Genomic DNA, 5851 nt, shown 5'->3' with positions numbered 1-5851 from the left:
AAGTGGAGTCCCAGGTAGACAGGGCAGCGAAGAAGGCTTTTGGCACACTGGCCTTCACCAGTCAGGGCATTGAGTATAGAAGTTGGGAAGTTATATTGCAGTTATACAGGACATTGGTGAGGCCACACATGGAGTATTGTTTTCATTTTTGGTCACCTTGTTATAGGAAGGATGTTATTAAATTGGAGAGAGTGCAGAAGAAATTTATAAAGATGTTGCCTAGACTCAATGGTCTGAGTTATAGGGAGAGATTGGGCAAACTTGGACTATTTTCTTTGGAGAGTAGGAGACTGAAGGGGAACCTTGTAGAGGTGTATAAGATCAAGATAGGATGAATGCACTTTTTCCCAGGATTGGGGACTGGAGAACTAGAGGGCATCAGTTTAAAGTTAGAGGGAAAAGAATAAAAGGGAACCTGAGGGGTACTATATTTACACAGAGGATGGTCCGCACATGGAATGAGCTGCCAGCGGAAGTGGTTGAGGCAGATATGTTAACAACTTTTAAAAGGCATTTGGACAAATACATAGATAGGAAAGGATTAGAAGGATATGGGGCAAGTGCAGGGAAATGCGGCTCATGTTGATGGACATTTTGGTCGGCATGGACCAGTTTGGGCCAAAGGGCCTGCCTTCGTGCTGTAGGTCACCATGACTCTATGACTCTAAAACCGCACTGTTGTCAGTTTGGTCTTAGCATATCTGATCTGCAAACATCTTGATACACCTGGCTTGGTACATGGGCAATAGAGGGACCCTGAAACTTCCAGGAATGAATGAAAGCACAAAAATTGAAAGAGAAATGTAGATTAGAAAAGACAGAAAGAATGTGCTGATGGATTTTTTTTTAAGATTAGATTACTTACAGTGTGGAAACAGGCCCTTCGGCCCAACAAGTCCACACCGACCCGCCGAAGCGCAACCCACCCATACCCCTACATTTACCCCTTTACCTAACACTATGGGCAATTTAGCATGGTCAATTCACCTGACCTGCACATCTTTGGACTGTGGGAGGAAACCGACGCAGACACGGGGAGAATGTGCAAACTCCACACAGTCAGTCGCCTGAGTCGGGAATTGAACCCGGGTCTCTGGTGCTGTGAGGCAGCAGTGCTAACCACTGTGCCACCATGCTGCCCAAAGCAACCGAGCTAGGTAGGAGTCGAACCTACAATCTTCTGATCTGTAGTCAGACGCGTTATCCATTGTGCCACTAGCCCACACTCAATTGAGGTAGATAACTGATCATTTAGGTGACAGACACCAGATAATAATGCTGGCATAAACTAATCAGCTACAAAGGTTCAGAGAAATGTAGGTTGTCCTTATGAAGCAGAAGCGATTTACAAGACTGGTACCAGAGATGAGAAACTTGAGTTATGAAGCGAGGTTGAAGAAGTTGGGACTATTCTCCGTGGAGAGAAGAAGGCTGAGAGGAGATCTGATAGAGATTTTGAAAATTGTGAGCAGTTTGGACAGCATAGATAGGGAGAAACTGTTCCTGCATATAAAAATAACAAATATGAAAGAGATAGATTTAAAGTGGTTTGCAAAAGAAGCAAGATGATATGAGACAAAACCTTTTCAACATCTACCCTATCAAGCCCCCTCAAAATCTTGTGTGTTTCAATAAGATCACCTGTCATTCTTCTAAACATGAATGAATATAGGCCTACATGTTTAGCTATTCTTGATATGTGTCAGCCTCTTTATCATAGTTATCAGAAAAGTGAATATCTTTTGAACTTTGGAATCAAAGATGCCCTTGAATTTCACACACCATCCTGACCATCCCTCATTAACATCTAAAGGATCAATACAGCAATTTCCGAACAAAGCTCGCCTGCAACGATTCTCCATGTTTATTTGGTTTTTGTTCACTTTTTCAATGTCTTCATTTATCAATCTATTAACCACTCTTGCTTTCCTTCTCTAGCTAATCATGGTGTAGCACGTTGGCTCAGCGGTTAGCCCTTGCACTGCACAGCACCAGGGACCCAGGTTCAATTCCTGCCTCAGGTGACTGTCTGCGTGGAGTTTGCACTTTCTTCCCAGGTCTGCATCTGTTTCCTCTAGGTGCTCCGGTTTCCTTCCAAAGATATGCAGGTTAGGATGGATTGGCTGTACTAAAATGTCCAGGGGTGTGTAGGTGAGGTGGTTTAGCTATGGGCAATGGCCCTGACAAAGGCTTTGGCTGAAAACATTGACTTTTCTGCTCCTCAGATGCTGTTTGACCTGCTGTACTTTTCCAGCTTCACATCTATTGACTCTGACTTCCTGCATCTGCAGTCCTTACCATCTCCTAACTGTGGGAAGTGCAGGGTTACAGAGATGGGATAGGTCTGGGTGGGATGTTCCTCTTCACAGGATCGGTGTGGACTCAACGGGCCGAATGGCCTTCTTCCACATTGTAGGAATTCTATGATTCTCCCTCACTGATGTGTGTTGTGTTCCTGCCAATAACACTAATTAAACACTGTCAATTACAGTGTGATAGCAATAGGAAATGGTGCCTCAGGCTGAGCAGTGACCTGATCTCTGAGAGTCCTCTCAGTTTCAGCGACATGAAACGTTTGTCTCTCGACAGGCTTTGGAAATCAGGCAGTGACGTTTTTAGCAGTAAATGATTCTAATTTAGCAAATGTACCCTCTGAGGTGTTGGTATGTGAGCTGGTGAAGGATGCAGGAGGCAGCTTTGCTGTGGATCCTCTCAGCATCTGTGTCCTCTTCCTCAGAGCCGGAAGTGCAGAACAATTCCCAAGCTGGCATCAGCCACTGATTCCACTGTACCTGCAGGAGACAAGCAAGAGAATGCATTGTGACCAAGGGGTGGAAGTGCAGATAGATTACAAATATATTCTCGCTGGTGGTAAAGGGAGAGAAGCACATTCTTAGGCAATGCTGCTTTCTCAGATGTAGGGACATGGAAGATTTGGCATTCCATTGGGAGCAGAGCTGGTCTTCATCTTTCAGGCGGTCAACATCTTCTCTGTCTAGTGGGTTAGAGGCTGAAAATTGAGCATCCTAGCACCCATCTCCCCTCTATTGATTTGATTTGATTTATTATTGTCACATTTTGGGAAAGCAAATCTTAGCAGGACTTATACTTAATGGTAAGGTCCTAGCGAGTATTGCTGAACAAAGAGACCTTGGAGTGCAGGTTCATAGCTCCTTGAAAGTAGAGTGGCAGGTAGATTAAATAGTGAAGAAAGCGTTTGGTATGCTTTCCTTTATTGGTCAGAGTATTGAGTACAGGAGTTGGGAGGTCAGGCCACTGTTGGAATATTGCGTGCAGTTCTGGTCTCCTTCCTATAGGAAGGATGTTGTGAAACTTGAAAGGGTTCAGAAAAGATTTACAAGGATGTTGCCAGGGTGGAGGGTTTGCACTATAGGGAGAGGTTGAAAAGGCTAGGACTGTTTCCCCTGGAGTGTCAGAGGCTATGGGGTGACTTTATAGAGGCTTGTAAAATCATGAGAGGCATGGCTAGGATAGATAGATAAGGACTTCTCCCTAGGGTGGGAGAGTCCAGAACTAGAGGGCATAGATTTAGGATGAGAGAGGAAAGATATAAAAGAGACCTACAGGGCAACATTTTCACGCAGAGGGTAGTACATATATGGAATGAGCTGCCAGAGGAAGTGGTGGAAGCTGGTAAAATTGCAACATTTAAAAGGCATTTGGATGGGTATATGAATAGGAAGGGTTCAGAAGAATATGGGCCAGGTGCTGGCAGGTGGGATAGATAATGTTCGGATATCCAGTCAGCATAGACAAGTTGGACCGAAGGGTCTGTTTCCATGCTGTACATCTTTATGACTCTATGACTGTATGTACCTAGGTACAGTGAAAAGGTTTGTTTTGCGTGCAGTACAGGTGAACCATACCATACAAAGTGAATTAGGATAATAAAACAAAGCGAGGAATACAATATTATAGCTACAGAGAAGATGCACAAAGAGCGAGATCAAAATTAAATTTGAAATTTGAGAGGGCCATTCAGCAGTGTAATAACAGCAGGTAAGAAGCTGTTCTTGAATCTGTTGGTCCTCGCATTTAAGCTTAAGTATCTTCTGCCTGATGGAAGAGGTTGGAAGGGATTATAACCAGGGTGGGAGGGGCCTTCCTGGGGCAGCGGGAAGTATAGATGGAGTCAATGGATGGAAGGCTGGTTTGTGTGATGGACCAAGTTGTGTTCACAACTCTCTGTAGCTTCTTGTGGTCCTGGGTTGAGCAGCTGCCATATCAAGCTGTGATGCATCTGGATGGAGTGCTTTCTATTGTGCATCTATAAAAATTGGTAAGCGTCTTTATGGACATACTGAATTGCCTTAGCCTCCAGAGGAAGTAGAGACATTATGAGCCATTTTTGCCTGGAATAAGAGATAGGGAGGGACTGAATAAGATGAAAGTGGCTGCTATGGCTATTAAGTGCTGGTGTGGGTGGGAGAAAGATGGTGAGGTGTCCTCAGTGACTGAGTGGGCAGCACAGAGGGCAGACAGGGTTAGTATGCTTGGAGTGTCAGGTTAGGTGGGACCAAGTGAGGAAGAATGTTGCATGCGACAGTGAGAGTAAAGACAGCCTTGATGGGAGGTGAGAGAAGTAGGAAAGATAGAGTATGACAGTGTCATTGAGAAGATGGTGGCACTTATCCTGGTGGAATGAAGAAAGCTGTTGAGCTTATTCCTGCATTACTGAGGGTTTCTCTAAACCCCACTGGCATGGGTGACAACTTTGGTATTATGGCCTTTTCTGTGGATCCTGGAGGAAGAGGACAACTTTCCTCTACACCACATCCCATCCTCTAGGAGCTCTCGGTCCCTGGCCACAAGGTGCAGTGCCAATCTTCCCTTATCGGGCATGTTCAGGCAAGTTAATCAAATCATATAGGGGAACCCTGGATGGCCAGCTCTTGACTGGGTATTATAAAGATGGCACCGATGCCAAGAATCCTAGGATGCACTGTCAGTGGCAGATACACCCAGCTACAGTGAGGAAGAGAATAGGACAAACATGAGACCATAAGGACACACTGCATAGTTAATGAGTGGGTTTGGGATTGTAACATGAAAAAAACAAACTCGGGCCTCGTGAAGAGAAAGCCTCCATATAACTCAACAAAAATGACATTTAGCTGATGTCTGATCATCTCAGAATCTTGATTTTTATGCAAATAAATATGATGCCTGGGGCGCTTGTGGTACAATGACAATGTTTAAAAGATATCTGAATGGGGAGCTGAATAGGGAGGATATAGGCCAAATGCTGGCAAATGAGACTTATAGAACTAACTTGATTATCCAAACGAGTCGGATAGGAAGTACTTTGTTTGGATAACTGATTAGGGTTCTCGTGGTGACTGCAATAGGAGGAACAGGGTTTCTGTGGCAATGGCAATAGCAGGTATAGGGTTCCCGTGGTGACGGCAATGGCAGGAACAGGGTTCCTGTGGTGACAGTAATAGCAGGTGCAGGCTTCCCGTGGTAATGGCAATAGCAGGAACAGGGTTCCTATGGCGACCCTGTTCCTGCTCCTGCCCTCAGCCCAGGTTGCCTGCTCTGGCTGTGCTTTTATTTAAATTGAATATAATATTTACGGGACCTTGAGATCTTGTTCGGATAATCCTGAAATTCTGATCATTGATGTTCGGATAACTGAGGTTGTTCTGTAGATTAGTAGAGACTGTCTGGTCAACATGGATGAATTGGACTGAAGGGTCTGTTTCCATGCTGTACAACTCAATAGTTTGGAGATGCCGGTGTTGGACTGGGGTGTACAAACTTAAAAATCACACAACACCAGGTTATAGTCCAACAGGTTTAATTGGAAGCACACTAGCTTTCGGAGCGA

The 5851-nt window shown here is 44.7% G+C and overlaps 1 non-coding gene across 1 annotated transcript; it reads right to left on the bottom strand.

Moving 5' to 3' along the window:
• Positions 1-1149: 1149 nt before the first annotated feature.
• Positions 1150-1222, bottom strand: trnac-aca (transfer RNA cysteine (anticodon ACA)). The gene has a single exon. It is a non-coding gene; the product is annotated as a tRNA-Cys (tRNA).
• Between the last annotated feature and the right edge of the window lie 4629 nt (positions 1223-5851).

The sequence above is a fragment of the Hemiscyllium ocellatum genome, chromosome 42 (genome assembly GCF_020745735.1).
Source record: "Hemiscyllium ocellatum isolate sHemOce1 chromosome 42, sHemOce1.pat.X.cur, whole genome shotgun sequence".
In the NCBI taxonomy this organism is placed as follows: domain Eukaryota; kingdom Metazoa; phylum Chordata; class Chondrichthyes; order Orectolobiformes; family Hemiscylliidae; genus Hemiscyllium; species Hemiscyllium ocellatum.
The sequence above is the reverse complement of the archived record's forward strand: the minus strand, read 5'-3'. Positions and strand labels throughout refer to the sequence as shown.